Source organism: Chlamydotis macqueenii, chromosome 31 (assembly GCF_036417535.1).
Source record: "Chlamydotis macqueenii isolate bChlMac1 chromosome 31, bChlMac1.mat, whole genome shotgun sequence".
Taxonomy (NCBI): domain Eukaryota; kingdom Metazoa; phylum Chordata; class Aves; order Otidiformes; family Otididae; genus Chlamydotis; species Chlamydotis macqueenii.
The window spans coordinates 493,271-514,961 of NC_141586.1; positions in this window are offsets into that span (position 1 = coordinate 493,271).

Here is a 21,691-nt window from a genome sequence, read left to right on the forward strand (position 1 = left end):
GCAGCCTTTCCCTCCTCCACGGAAAGCTCCCAGCTTTCCCTCCGCTTTTTATTAAAAATGCCCAAAATCGGGCAAAGTCCGAGCATCCCGCTCCTTACGCTGTGGCCCACCGCGGAGAGGTGGAGGTTCCCCAAAGGTCCCCAAATTGTCTTACCGAGCAGGAGATAAAAATGAGTTTGCTTTCTTGATCCCTTCGGGTTTGTGCTTTGTATTGGGTGGGGAGGGAATAAAAATTCCTGGGTTTAGGGGAAGGATTATCCCCTCATCATGGGAGTCCAGAACTTAGGACCTCATAAAGCGTCCTAAGACTCACAACAGAATTACGAGATTTAGTTCCTGCTCGTGATTGACTCATCAGGACTCAACTGAATGAGCCCAAAATCACATGAAATACAGCACTTTGGGTTTTTTATGCTACTTTCCGGGGAGGACAACCTTTCAGGACCAGCAGCGGCTGCTGGAGTCCCTCCTACCCCATAGACCCCGACGTCTCCAGCCATCAGCAACGTCCTACCTGACCGGCAGCACTTCCACCTACGGCGGAAGAAGGCCCGGAGAAGATGAGTGAGGATGGTGCACTCGTGAAGCCAAGGGTGGCCTTCGTTGTCAATAACCACCGCTATCAGTTGAGTTGGCCAACTGGCTTTCCCTAAAATAATCCATAGAATTCTCCCCCTGCGCAAACAGGCCAACACGGCGGGGGGGGACAATTAGGCGTGGCTCAGCCCAACGCGAAGCATAAAAATGAACCCGCCCGCAAAATGAGCTTTGAAGAGAGCTTCAGCCCGTGCCTTCCTTCCCGTTGACTCGCCATGCCCAGCGTCGTGCTGGTCAGCATCTAGAGACCAGTAACGGGAATCGCGCTCGTGCTGCGATTCAGCCGTGTCTTGCAGTTATTTGTGAATTTTCAGAGGGCCGCTGGCTCACTTTTCTAAACCAAACCCTTTAATAACGTCAAATATCTTCAAATTAAGAACCTGGCCGTTAAAACGTTAGACCCTCCTCGTGTGGAGGATCTAAGGGAACCTGGTCGAAGAACGCTGAACTTGGACACGCGGCTGTTCCGCTCTGGTCCCAGGTGATGAAGAACCTGGGCGCTTTGGGGTGGGGAGTCCCCATCTGGGAGCAGCGATGGGGATAGAGGGCAGCGAGGCGATGCCGGCGCCTCAGGTGGCGATTTTACTGCCCGTGTTTTGTAACGCAGCCGTGCGGAGACGCACGCGCGCTCGCCCCTCACCGTCGCGTCCTCCAAAGGGTTTCACCGGCTCCTGGCATCACCGCGGCGAACCAAACGCTTCGCTGTGAAAAAATCTGCTCCATCCCTCCCGCAAAAATGGGTCCTGGGTTGCCAAAAAAAAAAAAAAAAAAGCCTTGGCCTCAAATGCAGAAACGCCACCGCCAAATTAATTAGTAATTACCCGTTGATTGGGTGGGCTGGACCTTTGGAAGCAGCTGGTGTGCACGGGGGGAGATGCAGAGCGGCGGCAGAGAGAGCAAACCCTTAACGCAAGGCGTTGCCACCCAAGAGGTCCCTGTCCCATCAGGGCGGGGAGGGGGAGGGTTGGTGCACGGACGCTCTGGCGTCATCCCACGCCCTGACCGGATCCAGCGGTTCTCCGGGGCTGGCTCACTGCCAGGCTCCTGAAAAAATCCAGTTGCTGTGCAAAAAGGCAGCCTAGGAGCTGAACACTCCCAAAAACAGAGGAATGGGGAAAAAAAAAAAAAACCACCAACAGAAAATCACCAAACCATCCTGCTCGCTGTCGCAGAGGAGGCTGCGTGAACCAAGACGTCGATTCCTCTGGCCGGGCTGGCGCCAGGGACCGTGACCCGAGGGGACGGGGACGCTGCAGCCTGCGTTTCATCCCGGCACCCCAGCACGGGGCTCTGCAGCCGCGGGACATCCCCTGAGCGAAGGCACCCCGCTTTCTCTGCAGAGCGGAGGGGACGTGAGGGCCGCGTCCTGACCCCGGGGTCTCGCCAGTCACCGTTCCCAGCGCCGGAGAGGAACTCTCCCGATGCAAAGAGCCAGGATTTGTCCCGGAATCAGCCTTGCAAGCTCTGAAACGCTGCTAAACCCAAGGGTTTTTTGTTTTTCCGAGACCCTTCGTTGCTCACCCACCCCCAACGCCGCTCTTCGGAGCTGGAGCCTGCTCTCTCGCAGGGTTTGGTTCTCCTGCCTTGGCGCCAGCTGCCCGTAACTCACCAGAGGACCCATTCCTAGATCCGCGCCGAACCATCGTTTAGCCTCGTTAGCCTCAAGCTTCCTTCTCGATATCGGGTTCTTTCCCCGGGTTGGGAAATCCAGGCCTCTGTGTGACGGAGTCTGCTTCCCCGCAAGGGTCGAGCCTGCCGCCTCCTGAAGCTCCGCAGGAGCCAAGTGAGTAGCGAGCCTCTCTCGCCCCGCCGCGAATGAAGGAGGCAGAAGCACTCAAGGCTCCTGGGAAGGTCACGAAGGCCCCGGAAATTAAAACCTGGCTCCCCCAAAGCATCGCAGCCTTGAGCGCGAGGCCGTTCTCCTGCGTCGCGTCGCCAGCCACGAGCCCTTGGCGTCCTCGTTTCCTCGCCGGAGAGATTCTGATCCTCCGTACGGGATAAATCACCCGGCGCTGGCTTTGTCTCGCAAAGTTTCTCCTGCTGCGAGCATCCTCAACCAAAGACCATTCCGGGGGCACCGCTGCATCATTAATGCTGCTAACGAATAACGAAGCAAGTCTAACGTCGCTGAGCGCGGCAGAGGAGGAAACGCGTTGGGTTTTTGAAACGACTCCGTTGGCCGAGCGGCGGTCAGGGACCGAGCGTGGGAGACGAGGCTGCGAACGGCAGCGACCGCCCTGCGGCCTCCAGACGCTCATCCTGGAAGAAAAACGCTTGGGAAAGGCTGAGCCAGGCTTGGAAAGGCACTGGGGGGCGAGACTTCGCGAAGAGCCCACCCAGACTCAGGGGTCTCGCTTGGAGGGCCTGGCGCACAGGGATGCTCACTGGTGAAATGGGGGTTTTGGGGTTTTTTTTTGGAGATGACTCAGCACGTGCTGCCGCCCCTGCTCCTCCTTCTGCATCCCTCTGCCCTGGAAGCAATGCTGGGCTGGTCCCCCTCTTGCTTTCGCACCACATCCCTTTTTTTCTACCCCCCTCCCGATCGCGCAGAATGAATAACTTCCTCTTCTCTTGGCCTCGGTCACCCAAAATTACCTTTTTTTTTTTTTCCAGTGTTGTCCCATAACTCGTAGGACCACCCCTCATTTCCCAAGACCGGTGTCAAGAACTGACCCGCTCCCCCTCCTCCACGAGCTCTTGGGTGATGTTGTTCTCCTCGCCCTGACTCCAAAACGCGCCGCCGGTATCGATCGCACCACCTGCCTCGGGGATTTATTTTTTGCAGCTCGGCGTCGGCAGGCGAACGTGATTGACGGGCGGGAGCTGGCTGCCACGCACTTGTGAAGCAAAACAGAGAGAAGCTGTGCCTTCTCCTCTCTTGATTTCAGTTAGAGGGAAATGTTCTCCTCTGCTCCATCCGTGTAGGACGAGGACAGTCCACCCACCTTCTCCTCTGCTCCATCCGTGTAGGATGAGGATGGCCCACCCACCTTCTCCGTCTGTGTAGGACCAGGACAGCCCACCCACCTTCTCCTCTGCTCCATCCGTGTAGGATGAGGATGGCCCACCCACCTTCTCCGTCTGTGTAGGACCAGGACAGCCCACCCACCTTCTCCGTCTGTGTAGGACCAGGACAGCCCACTCACCTCGTCCTCTGCTCCATCCGTGTAGGATGAGGACAGCCCACCCACCTTCTCCTCTGCTGCACCCTTATGGGATGAGCACAGCCCACCCACCTTCTCCACCCATGTAGGACAAGGACAGCCCACCCACCTTCTCCGTCTGTGTAGGACCAGGACAGCCCACTCACCTCGTCCTCTGCTCCATCCGTGTAGGATGAGGACAGCCCACCCACCTTCTCCTCTGCTGCACCCTTATGGGATGAGCACAGCCCACCCACCTTCTCCACCCATGTAGGACAAGGACAGCCCACCCACCTTCTCTGTCTGTGTAGGACCAGGACAGCCCACTCACCTCCTCCTCTGCTCCACCCGTGTAGGATGAGGACAGCCCACCCACCTTCTCCATCCATGTAAGATAAGCTCCAGCAGCAGCCTCCAGACTCTCCCTCACCTTTCATCAAAAATGTCCTTTTTTTTTTTCTCAGCTTAACAAAAGCACCTTTTCCTACAAAAGGTCACGTCACTTCTGCAGCTGAGCACCGCCACGGCGCAAGGCTCCCAGCGGCTTTCTGGTTTTTCCCTGCCTCGCATACAAAGTGAGGCTCGGAAGCCTCCCCCCTGAGCTGCACGGCATTTCTGCTCCTCTCCTCATGCTTTCACGGCTCAAACCCGTCCAATTTATGGAGATGACCCCAGGAAAACAAATCCTTGTCTCTGGCATTTATCAGTCTGCGCGGCAGAGTCAAGCGTCTTCCTGCTCTGGCAAAAGGGCAAAGACCAAGCTGCTGATTAAAATTCTACAGTCTCTTCTGCTAAAAACCACACGACTGAGTTCTTCGGGTGGTTCCCCGTCCTGTTTCTTTGACAGAAACTCCTCTCCGCCTCCTTCTCCTTCAACAGAAAGGCGGTACGGCAGCGATTCACGGCCTGCCGCGGTCAACGAGGATGTGGAATTGAAAACCGGACAGGACCCTTGTGAAGTTCAACAAGGAGAAGCACAAAGTCCTGCCCCTGGGGAGCAACAACCCCAAAGCACCAGTCTAAGCTGGGTGGGGGTCGCCTGGCTGGAAAGCAGCTCGGCAGAGAAGGATCTGGGTGGGTGGGGTCTTGGTGGACACCAAGTTGACCACAGGCCAGCAAGGCGGCCAATGGTGTCCTGGGCTGCCTGAGACAAAGAGTTGCCAGCGGGTGGAGAGACGTGGTGCTTCTCTATTCCGTGCTGGCGAGGACACATCTGGAGTACCGTGTCCAGTTCTGGGCTCCTTCAAACAAGAGAGACCTGGCTGTACTGGAGAGAATCCAACAAAGGGCCATGGAGGTGATGAAGGGACTGGAGAAAAGGCTGAGGGAGCTGGGCCTGTTCAGCCTGGAGAAGAGAAGGGTCACAGGGATCTTATCCATGCCTATAAATACCTGAAGGGAGGGTGCAAAGACAACGGAGCAAGGCTCTTCCCAGTGGTGCCCAGTGATGGGACCAAGAGGCAGTGGACACACACAAGAGGTTCCCTCCGAACATCAAGAAACACTTTTTTTTTTTTTTTTTTTTTTTTTTTACAGGGAGGGAGACAAAGCACTGGCACAGGTTGCCCAAGGAGGTGGTGGACTCTCCATCCTTGGAAACGTTCAAAAGTATTTAGACATGGTCCTGGGCAACCAGCTCTACATGGCCTTGGTTGGACCAGATGACCTCCAGAGGTCCCTTCTGAGCTCAACCACGCTACAGTTCTGGATATATCAGCAGTCAGAGCATCAAGGGTCGTGTATGTCCCACTATGCCAGACCACTCATCCTACATCTGCACAGCACCAAACGAGCAAAGACGTAGTGCTGCAGGTACCGGCTTCCCCACCTGGAATAACACCCAACATCACCTTCTCCTTCCATTGACCTCTGGCCAGCATTGGACCAACCTATCCCATGGAGATTTTCTGGATAGCATGGTTCCCCTTCCTGCAAAAGCATCCATACCCTGAAGGATCTTTGGCACTCCAGCATCTCCAGATATTTTACTGCTCTAAGCACGCCAAACCACGGCAGGTTAACGTGGGCTTCTCCAAGACAGCTACGTCGTGGTTTAGCTACAGTCGGCGATCAAGTACCACGCAGCTGCTCAATCACCCTCCTCTCAACACTCTCCACATACGAAATCCAAAACACATCAGCTACTGAGAGGAAAATTAACTTGCAATCATGTGCGCAAGCGTGCAGAAGCTGCCCCCTCCTCGGTGCTTAATGGAGAAGGAATGATCAGAGCCACAGAAGAAAGCCAACTACGATCCCTCAGGGTCCCAGAGAAAGGTTTTCTTGGCAGGCTGCGACACCAGGATGTCTTTTTTCTCAGCCAACAAACCTTTTTAGCTCCGTCGGCGATGAGTTGAGGGAATGAGCTTGGATTCAAGTCAAGGCAACGGAGTTGTGGTTGCTCAGTAGCGATGACCCTTTGCTCGGGATTCAGGTTGGAGAGCTGCAGGAAACGCAGAGCTCAAGGAAGGTTCCAGCCTCCAAAATGCGTTATCCGTAGCGCAAGTACAATTTAACTGGCTTCCTGAATGAGTTGCAAAGCACCGTCCTTCTGCAGCTGCTGGAGGAAAGCAAGGGAGGTGCAAGGCAGACCCTGGTTTCACCTCTCCATGCCCCCAGGGAGGCTACAAGGGAGATGGGAGGGGAAAAAAAAGGGTTGAAAAGTTTGAATTTGGCTTGGATCAGCTGTTTTCCTGCCAAATCTGTCAATAAAACAGGAAAATGCCCGTGCAAGGGGTTCCTCCAGCAGCAAAGGCACGCGGGACAGATACGGTGCTCCCCCATCACCTACACGGGATCGCGACTGCCGCTTCTACCCTTGCACAAGAAAACCGTGGCCGGAGACAAGCTGGATTCCACAAATGAAGATCGATTCCACAGATGAAGATCGATTCCATAGGCGCAGATCGATTCCACAAATGAAGATCGATTCCATAGGTGCAGATCAATTCCGCAGATGAAGATCGATTCCATAGGCGCAGATCGATTCCACAAATGAAGATCGATTCCATAGGTGCAGATCAATTCCACAGATGAAGATCGATTCCACAGATGAAGCATTACATTTGTCTTGTCACTCGGCTCTCCTCCACTGACTTAATTGAAAGGGCTTTGCAGAACTAAACAAATGTCCTTGCTGCCTCTTATGCAGTCAGAGAACGGGTTTGTCACGCGAAGGGAGGCGCGGAAAGGAAAAGGAAGATAAAAAAGTTAAAAAAAAACCATCAGTGAGAGCTCTGGGCTGCTTCGCAATAGCCTCCGCTGGAGTTTTGAAGGGGTCATGGGCACAACCCGAACGCCGTCGTCTCAGCCCAACTGCGCCAGCGCCGACGGCTTTCAAGTGCCATTTCGTTTCTGATTCACTTTGAACTCTCACTTCCCCTCAGAGATAAATTCCCCGAAAAATGTCACTCGACTCCGGCTGATTCCTGCATGCAGCTGTGAAGCAGCTGCTGAGCGTCACTGAAAGAAGAGCTGCATCTCCCCACGCTGCACAAGACGCCGATGGAGATTTCCTGGCACCAAGACCTCGTGCATCGCAAAGCAGCTGCAAAAACCCCCGGTTTGATCCAGACCTTGTATCTAGCGTGGCTTTCCCACCTTTGGCCACCAAAAGAGCCCACAAGGGTTGAAAAGTCACCGTCGGATTGCAGCTGCTTCCCCAAAAGCATCCATCTCCAGCAAAGCAAGCCAAGCCACCAACGCCTTTTGCCCATCGGCCGCTATCGCGCAACAACCAGCACGGGTTTTTTGCTCCCCAAACCCTTTGCAAAAGCCCCTTTCTCTCCTGCGATGCTGTCTCTTGCGTCCCGCAAGCACGGCAAGCTGAAACAGGTGAGCTTGGGTGGACCAAACCGAATATCAGCGACAATTTCCAAGCTGCCTTCGTTCACGTGTCACTGGAGGGTCTTCTCTTCCCCGTGCAAAGCAAGAGATGAGAAGAAGCGTGATGGATCATCTAGATCATGAGATCTCCTCAAAATCCACCCTGCGGAAGCTCCTCCAGCAGCATCATAGGTTGTTGACGGAGACCCATTGAGGCAGGTAACAAAGCTGGAATTTCCCTTTTCTTCCATCATTACTTCTCCTTGGTAGATGCTTCATGAAGCTCCTTGCTGGAGGGGCCACGTCACCTCCTGGGCTTTCCAAATCCAGAAGGTTTGCAATTTTTTCTTGTGAAGCCACCATCCCAGCTGGGAAGTCAGGACAATCTCCCTGCAGTGCAGAATGCAAACGAAACGCGACACTTTCGGAAAAAAAACCCTTCATTAGATCCCAGCTACTTTCCAAAGGCTGAAAAAGTACAATTAGAAACAACTGAAAACAATTAGCTAACGAGGACACAAAATGATGGGTTTTTAGCTAAGAGCAGCCACCCAACTGACCCTACGGTCTTCCACCATCCATGGAAACAACATATTTTCCCAGGACCATTGCTTTCCGCCGCTGATTTACTCAGATCCTGTCACTCTTTGCCCTACAATCAGGACACTACTCATGGAAATAAGTAAATAAAGAAAATAATTATAATTTAAAAAAATATCAATAGGCAGCCAAATAATCCTACCATAAATCCGTCCTCATCCAATCTCCCTGTCCCCTCTATAAGGCAACAAGGCTTGATCAAGGCAGCGCAAGCAGAACGACAAGCCGCTCGCGCACGCACGGGCGTAACGATTTAGCGCAGCAGCCGCTTCGCAAGCCAGCGTCTCCAGCTTCCAAATTCAGCCCTTGTTCAAAGGCGCGTAGGGATCTAACGTCATCCTCACCTGCGGCGTGAGACCGGGAGGGCGAAAGCCCAGGCCAGGTGCCTGAGAAGAGACAATCCCACCAGTTTCCTTTTTGGAAAAGCATCGTGCGTTTGGCGAATGAAGCAAATGAAAAAGCAAATCCAGCAGACGGGCGAAGACCACAGGCAAATGGAAGAAAACTGCGGTGGATACGCATGGTCAGAGCGGGTCGAGTTTCACCCAACTTACTCTGAGAGTTTATGCAATTTTCATTTTATTTCATTTTTCATGCAAGTATTCCCAGATAATTACCCTTTGGCAGAGTCCCTGTCCTTAATGGGGACGTTTAAAATGCACTAAAAGGGGAGATGAGTCCTTCCGTTCCCAGAGACCTCCTGTCACGAGGAAGGAGGATGGATCAGCGAGCGCGTGCTGGGTAAAAACTAAGCCACAGCTGGACCCAAAACCAGTCTTGTCCCTCAAAAACATCATGTTTTATTGAAGAAGAATGCAAATGCCATCCTAAAAAAACCCCAATTTTCCATCTTAGACGCACAAAGCCGCTGCCGTTACAGCCTCTAGCTTGCAGGATCAGGCTTTCCCTCCACGCAACGGGGTCCTAAATCCAACTGGAATTTTCACAGATGCAATGAAAATCTCCGGTCTGGGAGCACAGGGCAAAGGATGCTCAGTCGCCGAGCATCCTCATGGCCGAGGTGGGAAGGGACCTCTGAAGGTCATCTGGTCCAATCACCTAGAGCTGGTTGGGAACGGACCTCTGAAGGTCATCTGGTCCAACCAGGGCCACCCAGAGCTGGTTGCCCAAAACCACGTCCAGTTGGCTTTTGGATGTCTCCAAGGACAGAACTCTGCTCAACTCTTTGGGCTTCACATGCTCCTCGAATGGAGAAATAAACCTTCAATCTGGGAGCCAAGCCCTCTTCTCTTTACCGAGATGCTGATGGCTCTGGACCAAACGCTCCTGGGATGTGTTTTTTTTGAAGCATCCCAGGCTCGTAGGATCTCTATCCATGCGAATTTCTGGGCACTGTGCAGAAACCTTGCCCCAAGGGTCAATAACTCACTCAGTCCGTTTGTATCTTAAAAAAAACCAAACCAAAACCCACCCACAAACCCACAACCCAGCCCTCTACCATCTCTTCATGTGAAATATGAGACAGCTCCTTCCATCGCACGGGAATTTACAGCTTGGCCGATGCCATTTGCTTTACATCTTCAGAAGAAAAATGGGAAATCTGCTTGAAATTAAAGATCAATTAAGAACTTAAAGCCATTTTCCCCTGTCGGCCTTTTTTTTCTATCCTATCTTTTTTTTTTTTTTCCCAAGCTAAGCACAAATTTTAAGAGGTGAAAAAAGAAAAAAAACACACCAAAGTAAACCAAAATTCCCTGCTTTTCCCCAGGAATATCAGCATTTTCTGGAAACAGCATGAGCTCCTTGTCACAACCCTGTGACATTAGTTATCTACCACCCCGCCAGCAGCCCCTCAATCCCTCCTCTGCTAAAAGCCGCCCGCCACGCACCAGCGAAAACTGAGAAAAAATAAAAATAAAATCACCAGAACACAGCATTGGCATCACAAAAGAAAAGGAATGAAGGGAGGTGGGGCCTTTCAAGGGTCACCGTGCCGATAAATCAGCTTTTCCTTCCCTATGACTCTGGCCGCCTCTTTGGGGCGAAAGTGGCCGTAACGGTGAATTCAAGAGGAGACTTCCCCGGGTCCAGGGTCTGGGGCTTTTTGCTGGGTGGCCCTTGCTGGAGTCCAATATTTCTGGGTGTAGAAGAAATACAAAACAAGGCTTTCAAAAATTATTGAAAAATAATAATACAAAGTTTAAGTAAAATACAATAATACAAAATTTAAGTAAAATACAATAATTCAAAATTTAAGTAAAATAATATAAATAATATTATTGTTATTAATAATAATATTATCACCAATTTGACCCCAAAGCCCTTTTCTTCCCTTCCAAAAGTCTCACTCTTTCCGCTTTGCTGAGCACCTCCATGCTCAGCGTGGCCGCTCATTAACCCAAGCATTTAAAAAAAAAATTAAAAAAAAATTCCCGGAGCTCTTTAACACTCACATCCATAAAATCACGCGCTAACAAGCCTCAGCTCCCCGTTTCTGCCAAAGCCGTTATCTTCTCCAACAGCTCCGCCGCTTCGATGCGCTGCATCTGTCGTCTCAAAACGAGGAGACGGGAGGAACGCGGGCTTTTACGGTTCCTCATAAATTATTTGGCAAGGGTAGGACATCAAAACGCGAACATTTTATTAACTTGACAACAAGAGAGTCTAATCCTGAGAACAGGGCTTTTGAAAGCCAGGAATGTCCGGTTCCATCAGCTCTGCCCAGCTGCTTGCGGAGCACGAGAGGAGGGGAAGGGCTGTAGCCTGAGGACTTGTCTACACTCAGAGACTAATTTGGCTTAAGAGAGCGGAGGGGGTGAATTTAAGGAACTTCCCTATTTCTAAGCAGTGTCCAAAAATGAGATAATCCAGGAAAATTTGCTCTGGGTTAAAAAAAAAACCCAAACCCTGAGCAGTTCCAACAGCTCCTGCCTGGACCGTCCTGCGCTGCTGCTGATGGATGAGGAGAAACATCTCCAGAACCTGCCAGGATGGAGCTGCCAGCACTGTGTTGGCAGAACATCAATGGGATTTGTAGGGATGGCCCCAAAAAAGACATTTTTCAGCAGAGTGAGAAGCCTGCTGGGAAAAAAAAAAAAAGAAAAAAAAAAAAGATAAGAACAATAAATCATGTGCAAAAGAGCCTAGCACCCAAACTTCCACGTTTTTAAAGACATGCTCAGGAGACCGTGGCCAGGGCGATGGGCAACCATCCCTGGAAGCTGCAGGTGAGACCAACCAGGCCTCAGAGATGACTGATGGACGCCAGCCCGGCCTAAGGACCTGCCTAGAAAAAAACCCAAAAATCAGATCCTGGGACTCTGAGGTGCACAACTTGCTCCTGAAATTAAGATTTTTTTTTTTCGGTGTTTTCTAGGCTTCTTTGGTGCTTCTCAAGCAGTCCGTGGTTCATGGAAACAGATGAATGACAGACCGGTGTCCTCTTCAGGGCAAGGAATGAACTCTGCGGGAAGAAAAAAGCACAGTTTAGCAGCAAAGATTTTATTAAAAGTCAGCAGAGAAAACAACTATGTAATTCCCAGCGCGGCAGGAAATGCCGGGTGAGATGTTACAGCCCAGCGTTTGCAGGGAGGCACAGCAGATCTTCACAACGACGCCCTGTGACTTTGGATCAGCCGCCACGGGTGAAAAGCAGGCGGGACAGGGCCCAGATCGGCTCTTCCGGCGTTTCTTTGCAGCCAAAGCGGCCATACCGGATAGCGCGTGCGTGAAGCATCGTTTCAACTGGAGGACCAGCACCAGGCTCATCACCTTCACACCAGAACTGGCGATCTCTGTCATACTTCACGCACGGTGGACTTTCGGGTGCTGGTCCCACCAGTCTGGTTGGGCGCACACCTTCTACCTTTGCAGCCTTCGTGCGGAGCGTGTTGGCACAGATACCTCAAGAAGGGGACATAAACCGAACACGTAAAACGCAACGGGGAAGCTGATCGAAACCAGCCCTCGGAGTGACAACCGATGCGGCGTTTTGTCATCCTTCCAGCAGCTCTTGGCTAAAAACATCTTTTTATTTCTAAAGGTTACGAAAGCCTCACTGCAAAAGGCCAAGAGGAGCTCGGGCACGTTGCTGCACACATGTCAAGAAAACGTGGTGCTTTTAATTTTTCAACGTCTCGTCCACTTTTCCCTCCGTCTGGCAAGCTTGAGAGAGAAAATACAGGAAGGCAGCTCGCAGGAGTCCTCGTAGCTGCCTCCTGCCCTTTGCCATCAACCCCCTGCACGGGGCAGCGAGAAATCCACACTAACGAGCAGATCCTCGTACAGACTCCGAAAATTGGCTCTGGCCCTTGAACTCCCAGCACCTTCACTGTTTCTACGAGATGATTTTTTTTTTTTTTTTTTTCCCAACCTTCATCGTCCCTCCTGAGATCTGGGCATCAACTTTTCCGTGCAGCGCTCCTGGCTTGGGACCAAGCAGCCTGGGTCGAATAAAATGCCAGGCAACTGCGTTAATAATCGTCATTATTCAGATTATTTGTCTTTTGCAGATGCTCAGCTGCTGCGAAGCAGCCGTGTGGACTAGTTTAGTTTACTTCCACTTAAAAAAACTCCACCAATTACTGAGTTCCACCCAGAGTAAGGAGGCTCCTCAAAGACCTCCTCCAAACCAGGCAACTTCACGTCGCCATTTGAAACACAGCCCAGCTCGCACCTGCATGGAGGCGGACGCACGCACAGCCAATATTTCTGGTCGTTATGCATGCAGGGTGCTTGTTCACGTCAGAAAAAAAACCCCAAACAGGGTTTTGCTGCTCGATGGAACTGGTAGGACTTCATGCTTTGCACTGGTTTCGTGTTTCTTCAGGCCTCCACCTGCTCCGGCGTGGGGTCCTCCACGGGCTGCAGGGGGATCTCTGCCCCTCCGTGGACCTCCATGGGCTGCAGGGGGACAACCCGCTCCACCATGGTCTTCACCACGAGTTGCAGAGGAATCTTGGCCAGGAGCCGCATTACTCCTCCCCCTCCTCCTTCACTGACCTTGGCGTCTGCAGCCGTTCCTCACAACAGGCTGGCAGACGCCTCTCAGGATCCTTTTTACATCTCATTCACTTCTCATCTCCTCTCCACTTCTTGCAGCCGGGCCGGGCCGAGTTGGGCCCAGTCAGCTGCCCGTCAGGAGGCCAGAGGGTGAGGCCTGCAAGGCCCACGAGGCTCGCGCTTCCCCCTCTCTGCCCCCCGCTCAGCTGCTTCACATCTTCCCTCTTACTTTTTTTTTCTGTTTTCCCCTACTTAAATACGTTATCGCAGAGGCGTTATCACGGGACATTCTGCTACCAATTGGCTCAGCCTTGGCCAGCAGCAGGTCCGCTCTAGGCCCGGCCGAGTCCACTGAACAAAGGGGAGCGACTTCCAGCAGTTTCCTACAGAAGCCGCCACCTTAGGTCCCCGCTCACTAACAAAACCAGAACACGTGGCCAGCTCCTGCAGAGAGGATGAGCAAGGGCAGGTGACCTACCAGGGACCCGCGCCTCCGTCACACCAGGTTCAGCACCCCGGCCCCTTTTTCGGTGAGGAGGCAGCCAGCGCAGTGCGGGGACAAGGACTGGAAGAAGCAGAGAGCATCACACGTAGGTTTGGCCAGACCCCATCACCAGGAGATGCAGATTCTGATGGGTGCACCCAGTTAAATTTTTTTTCTCCAATATTATTTTTCTTCCCTCCCTCTCTACCCAACCCTCTCTTTTAACGATCTTTTAAATACTTCATAGCAGATTTCATGTCCTATTTAGCTCACACACAGCTGATATTTTTGTCAGATGATCGAGGGGCTTTCACCTCTGGAGATCCAGGGCTAGAAGCGCACGACATTGTTCCTCCACTATAGCCGTTAATTGTGCTTTTCCATTCCAAAGACGCGCTAAATCAGCTGCGTTACAGCTACTTAGCGCAACATTTTTCTTCATACCTTCCCCAGCCCAACCCATACTGCAGAAAGCCACCCAGGGCACGCGAGGGAAGAAGTGGCCCAGGTCTGAAGAGAGGGGAAAAAAGACTTGAGCACAGCGGATTTTTACTCAACAGCCTGATAAACGCAATTTTCTTTCTCCTGACACTTGTTTCTGGGATGCTGCTTGGTTTTCTGTATAGAAAATCAGCGTGGAGGCAACAGGAGCTTCGCAAAAGCCAGGAGAAAACTCTGAGCACCCAAGTTGGCCATCATCTGAGCCAACTTTTTGAGCTGTAAATAATTTTTTTTTTGTCTCTGAAGGAGAATTAAGCACAGGGCAGGACTCCCACCATCCCCTCCCGGTGTCCTTTTGACTCAGAATATTTACTGGGTTGGTGGGAAACCACCACCTTCCACGCAAGTCAACAGAGCCAGGCTTAATTCCACCACGGATCCAGCCATCGGAAGGCCGATGCAGCGGGTGCGTGCAGATTAAGCAGCAGTTAATTTGTTTTTATTTTTGGGTTTTTTTTTAATTTTTCAATTTTTTAAAGTGTGGGGTTTTTTTTTGTTTGTTTGTTTGTTTTTAAGGTAAGGTTTTTTTTGAGGGTGATCGGTGAGCATTCGTGGTGCAGGGTGTGACTAACCTGGTTTTGCTGAAGTCACCTTGGGTCCCCACACGACCGCGAGACGCTGAGGGGATGGATGAAGGGCGAACGTCACCCACAAATACCCTGGAAATGGGGAAAACAAAGGAGTGAGGAGGGCAAATTTTTTCAATCCGCATCTTGCGCTAGGCTTTAGAGGAAGGAAACTCGTGTTTCGGAGTTGGAACTGTCCTAGATTGCAAATTTGCACTTCTGCCAACATTTTAAAGCTTTCTACAGACACGATAATGACACAAATGAAACGGAGGAGCACGCACCTTCCGCTCTCCTGGCCCACTTACGCAGCCGCGCATCCTCTGTGCGCTTTTTGCCAGGGCCATAATGCTGAAATAAAATAAAATAAAATAAATACGCTCCAGGAACCGTTTACGACCTCTGCCGCCGTCCCTAATGCTAATTCTAGCGGACAGAGATGCCTCTGCAGCTGCCAGGGCTCCAGGGAAGAGAAATTTTATATATATATATATTTTTTTCTTCTTCCTTGTACTATTGAGTCAAGGTAAGCCCAAGCAGGAGATACTACATCAGCACAGCAAATGAAGAGAAGACAACTTCTGCTTCATCTTCTGCCTGCATTTTCTATTAAATTTATTAATTTAGTGGACAGCAAGCTATAAAAAGCCAAAATACAAGAAGTCCCTCTTTTTCCGTCTCAAAGACACAACACTCCGGCACGAGCTCCGGCCCCCTCAGCCACTTCTTCGCTTCGTTAAAGACTAATTTCTCGGCTATTTGAGAGCTTTTTGAGGTCAGCCTGAAAGCGGCACACCTGTGAACCGCCTCCCACAAGCCTGGCTTCTCATTCCAGCCACACAAAAGACAGAAAAATCTGATTTTTTTTTAAGAGAAGGATAGTGTGCAGGGAGCAGAGTGGCGCTCGCAAATGGCAAACCAGTAAGGGAATTTTCCTGGGGAAAAAAAAAAGAAATATAAAAGATTGCTGGAGGTGAGTTTTTGCTGGTGTTGCAACCGAGGAAACGTCAGATTTTCAAATGGGCAACGGCCCGAGAAAACCTGATATAGAAATATTAGAAATCTGAATTATCCTGTGTCTCTAATTCCATCAGCAGATGAAATTTGTTATTTTTGGGCACCAGAATCTGGAACAGAGGAGCCTACCCAGGAGAGAGGAGCATATGGTGAGCAAAAGGAGAGGAAAACTCCCCCAAAAAAACCCCGGTGATTCATGGCGCTGGTTTGCCTGAAAGAAGTGGGTTGAGAGGGGAAATTGTTTTGGTTGGGCTTTTAAAGTAGAGCCTCGCAAGAAAAATTGAAGCAAGTTCGGGCTGCGTAAGGCACATCGTCGAGGGCAGAATGGGGAAAATGGGCTTTGAGTCCATACGGAGTCAGCTGCTGCGCGGATTTTCCACTTTTAAACATGTAATTCTTAACATTTTCCTGCCATCGGCCTCTGGCCACGTTTTGGTTTGGGTTTCTTTTTTTTTTTCCCCTCCAGTTTTTCCTTTCTTTTTTTTTTTTCCAGAAGGTCTTCTCCCCTCCTCTCCCAATTGACACCATTTTTTACCTTTTTTCCCCCCACTCTTGCTTTGCATTTGAAGTTTCGCACCAGCCACGATTCTTCAAAGTTACAACCCAACTTGTTACAACCAGGTTAGAAAACTTGTTTTATAAAAAAAAAACCTTTTTTTTTAAAATAAACCGAATGACCCAGAAAACGTACGGCTCAGTGAGAACATGACAATTGTAATATGAAATAAAAATCGGAATTCACATGCGCAGGGAGCGGCAGCACCAGGTGAGGAGATTTAAAACACATCTCCCCTGGTAATAAATCCTCAGCTCTCCCAAAAAGCAGCAAGAAATGCAAAATATACGAACGCTCATACCCGCTTTCTCCCATTTTTCGCCCCAGAACACGTTTCTGATGACGACGCAGAGGTTCAAAGGCGTGCAGCAGATGCAATTAAATTAAAGCTCCAGCGAGGGGAAGGAGAGTCTGAAATAGGATTACGCAGGCAATGCTATGAAAATTTCCCTTCTCGTTCAGGGAGTGCTTGATGGACAGCTTGAAGAACGGCTTAATTACGGTTTAAACCTGTGCGGGATGAGACGTTCACCGCGCTGCTCCAGTTATTAACTCTGATTTCACAGGAACAAGCGATAAAATAGATACTGCAGGTTTATGAGCATGTTTCTCAATGCAAATTAAAAAAAAAAAAAAAAAAAAAAGGAGAATTTAAGGAATACACATGCACCCACGTGACAGCAGATATCTCACGGTTGAGCAGATAGAAGTGGAACAAGATCCAGCTGTCAGAAGTGTAAACCAGATATGCCCACGCGCGAGGGGACAAATTGACGATCGCAAGCAAACCAGACTTGCTTTGAACCGGCACAGACGACAGCAAGCTCTCCGAGGTGCGGCTGGAGTCCTCTGATTTCCAGGAGAACGTCAATAAAACATTAAGAGAGGCATTTTTAACGTGACTTTTAAAAAACGATCCTTGTACCCAAGCTAGCTTGGTGCTATAAACACTATAAAAGGTCCCGAGTCACCCTCATTTTTAAGTAAAGTCTTGAAAATTACTCAAGCATGGAAGAAGTGTAGACTGCTGGAAGTGACACATCGCCTACTTTATAAAAAAAAAAAAACAAAACAAAACTGCCTTCAACTTAGAAAAGGTAAAGGGGGAAAAAACCCACCCCAAACCATAGTTTTTTAGTTCCTCCCTAAAACCCACCCCAAACCAACATAGTCCGAGCATGGAGGTGGAGGGGGAAAGGGGGCTTTTTTCCACTTTCTTAAGCGTTTGCAGGAGCTCTTCCCAGGATGTCGCCTTAGCTTGAGCAGTAAAGTTGGGTGCAAGAGGAGGGAGTGTGCAAATTCCATCCCATCTGACTGAATTAAGGACATAAATTATTTCCCCCCCGCCTTTTCTTTGATGCGGAGCTCCTCCTAAATAAGCAAACACATTTAATGAACTGGGCTATGGTTCAAATCCCAATTACTCCAGCAAAGCTACCAGCCAGCTGCCGTGGTGTGCAGTGGAAGGGGGAACTCAGGCCCTGGAGAACAGGTTTAATCATGTCTTCTCAGCACTTCATATGTAATTTTGGGGGTTTTGGGGTCTTTTGTGCTCTGGCTTGGAGCCTGGTGGTGTTACGCAGCTCTCCAGCATCCTTTACAGCAAGATATTGCCCAGGAAGGGTGGGCCTCCATCCTCTAGCACCAACTCAACCCAAGATTGAGCGTGGAGAGCACTGGTGTTGTGTTGTGGGTTTTTTTTTTTTTTCCTCCCTAAAACAAAGATTGCTAATAAATCTACTGAGCTGAGAAATTCTGCCCTGAGTGACCCTTTCTGTCAAAGCAAGGCTGAGAGGAAAGACTGTATTGTCCCCAAGCTCATCAGCTCTTGCAGCAGCTGCCAATTAACACAGGAGCACACGGGAAGGCTTCGCCTGTGCCTCCCGATTTCCCGTTTTCCATCCCGTTCACAGCAGCGGTAAGCTCCCTGGGCAGGGATTCCTCTCCTCTAACCTCATCTCTGAGGACGAGCAGGGCTACCAGGGTTTGAAGTGCCACCACAAGTCAATAAATACTCCTCCTGAAGTTGCCACAAGAGCAGGGCCACTGGAGAGACGCGTAAAGCTGTTACCGAAAACCATTTGCGGCACGTTCTTGCCACGCCTTGTTTATCCACACGCGCTCCCGTAGCAAACCCTGCTCACCTAAACGTGATCCTTGTCCTCAAACGCCAGATATCCTGTTGAGAAGCGCTGCGCGATTCGTGCGTCTGCCCCAGAGCTGCCAAAGACGGGAAGAGGGAACCTCGCTCGCTGATGGGAAGGTCTGCTGACCCCCAAGAGGGATCTAGAATTTAAAAAAAATAAACACACACACTAGTACATATTGAACTTGCTGCCAGGACCTGGGTGACAGGTTACACGTCACGTTTTTAGTTCTTGCCACTGCTCATCAACAAACCCCCACCTCCAGCCTCAAGCGTTGTGGCGAACTGCAGACGTCGTATTTCTGCTTGGCCTCGACGTTTGCATGTGCGACGTTTTGCCTGCGAATTCTTTAGCAGATAGATACGTTGGGTTTTTTTCCCCACCTCCAACCTCTCATCAACGTGTCTTTGCAGGATTGGCGGGAAGGTTACGTTTATTGCCATCTCCTCATTGATTTTCCCTCGAGAAGGTGCTGGCAAGCGGGCGATCCCATGAAATATCTGCCCACTTTAGCGCATCACCGCCGCTGGAGCCATTCCCACGCTCTCCGTTGTTACCCTGCAGCTTGAAGGATTTGACCCATTCATCTGCAGGAGGTCAATAAATAGCACGAGATGAACATTTCCATTCTGCCTCTGCGACGGCTAGGAACAACCGGCAAAATTTCAAACGGTGCGACAACGCAGAGGTGCCTTCAAGAGAGAAAGCGGAGGAGACAAAGAGAGGACAAGAGCCGTTTCAAGCCATTTTTGTACCAATCGGGCTGCAGAAAATCGTTGATTAATTTAAGGACAGACAGTTCCCACCTCACACGAGAAGGCTGTTGCCATTTAGAGGCATGGTCTTAGGAGAATTTTAAGGTTTGTGTGTCTACACCGTGTTCTGCTTTGCATAATTTATACGAGTTTGAAGCAAGCCCACGGGCTAACACTATCTTTAACAAATCCATTTTGCTCTTAAGCAGACAAATGCCCTCTCCTTTCATAATTTTTCTTGTTTCACCCTTTTATTTGCTGTCTGGAAAGAGCATGAGTCACACAATCAATCCAGGTTCTCTTCTTGAAAAAAAAAAAAACCACACACACAAAAAAACCCCGAAAAAACAAACAAAACCCAACCAAAGCCAGAGGAGATTTATGGATTGTTTGTGCAGGTTTTTTTGGAAGAGAAAAGTAAATAAACAAGCAGCCTGCGAGGCTGTGGAATTGCTAACACGAGCCTACGACTGACTTCTCTGCAGTGGCTGCAAACCGGGCTCAGCAACCCCCAGCACCCCGCATTGCATACGAGCGGAGACGACTGAGAAAATCAGGTCTGAGAAGGTGACAGACCTCCCGACTCGCAATTGTACGGTCATCAGTTTGCGTTTCCTCCCCCCCCACACCGTGTTCAAAGGCTGCGAAGTCGCAGAGCCGCGCAATCCTGGGAAGACGATGGGCTGATTACTCCATCCCGCTCCCCATGCAGCCGGTGACACCATCACAATCAGTCATCCTCATTCCCACCAGTACATCCCATTTGCAAACGCACTTACGCAACCCAACCTTCCTCCCGCGCAACCGGGCATCTCGGACTGGTACCCAGTATCGGGTGACTGCATCCCAGCCTGCATCGCAGTACCTTGAGGATACAGCCAGAATCCTCCGACGTATATTCATGGTGCAAAACTGCCGTTTGGCAGGGAGGAACAGCCAGACAAGCAGTAATTTATCATTGTTTGGATTGTGGTGGCGTTAGTAGTTTATAGCTAAAGAGGAGCCCCATTAGCAGTAGACAGGACACAGACAGAGGGAACGCCTGCCAGGAACAGCTCTTGGCTCACTGAGGCACGCAAAAATCACTATTCCCCCCAAAAACTTAAGGTTAGAGACCACCTGAAGGGCTCTTGTGGAAATTCAGCATCAAACAGCCAAGACAATGGGACACGAGGGCTGGAGACGTGGTGCAAAACTGGGAAAGAATGGGACCTCCTGAGATCACTACCTTCCCCACAGCTCGTCCAAGAGCGGTGACCGTCCAAGTCTTGCTTCTCATCTCAGCAATCCCACCTGTGCAGCGACAAAATGTTAGTCCACGCCTGGCAGCAAGAGGAATATTTGTAAAGGGTTTTCAACACGGCTCGTTAGGGGAAAAGCCAACCACATGCAATTACGACCAACCATGAAGCTCTGAAGTCAACTCAAGCTGTAGATTGCACACCAACAAAAGGTTCTCAAAAGGGTTTGTTCCTCCCCTCCTCTTCCCCAAGAAAGCAGTAACGAGGGGAAAAAAAAATCTCATTTCTATGTCGCTTCTAGGGGGGAGGATCAACAATAGCTGCCCAAGAAAACAGAAATGTTGTTCCAGCTCGTTAAAACACCGCAAGCAATTACTGTCTCAGCAGGTGTGATTTTGTGGTAGGGCACACGCGAATCGAAACACAATATAACGTTCTCAGGCTTCACATCGGCTTTTTTTTGTGGCTAGATTCTCATGCAGGCATGAGCTGCAACTCGAGCCAAGGGGGAAAGAAACAGTCCGTCTGGGAAAAAGCGGGGAATTCTGCAGAAGAGCAAGTAGGATCAAAACTGCAGAAAGCATGCGAAGCGTGTCGGATTCTTCTCAGAAATACAGGACTGGCTGCAAAGGTTAGTCTTCCGAACCCCAGGCAAACAAAAAAAACAAACCAAAAAATATGAAATCATGGGATCACTCAACAATTTAGGCTAGCAGGGACATCTGGAGGCGCCCAGCTCAATCTGCCACTCAAAGCAGGGCCACTCCAAGGGCAGAGCAGGTTTGCTCAACGCCCTGTTGCCTAGGCCTCTACATCAACGCTATGATAACTTCATATCCCCGCCCTAAAAACTTCTGTCTTGAGTTGATGAAGCACACAGACTAGTCTTAAAAAACCCACCCAAAATGGGGATGTGTTAGAGACACTAATCCGCTCCCCTCCTCCTTCACTTGAGAGCGGCAAGTAGGCCGGGGCCTACACAGAGTAAACGCGTCCTTTAACAAAAATCTGTAAAGGAAGCAGCTTTGTCTGGACGTTGCCTGCAGTGCTTGGATCATATTGCTCATCATCCAACTCCTTAATTCCCACATGCATAAGAGCTGCCTGCATCCAACGGATTATTTTTCATTACGCATCGTTAGTTACGGGATTTACAGAAGAGCCAAAGTGACAATGAAGATCATTGTTCAAAACACTCAAATCCTGCGGAGACAGCAAGCATCTTCTGTTTGCTCCTGGGATAGCTGCAGTAATTGAAACGCAAGCGGTCTGGGAATGTGACAGCGTTGGGAAACGT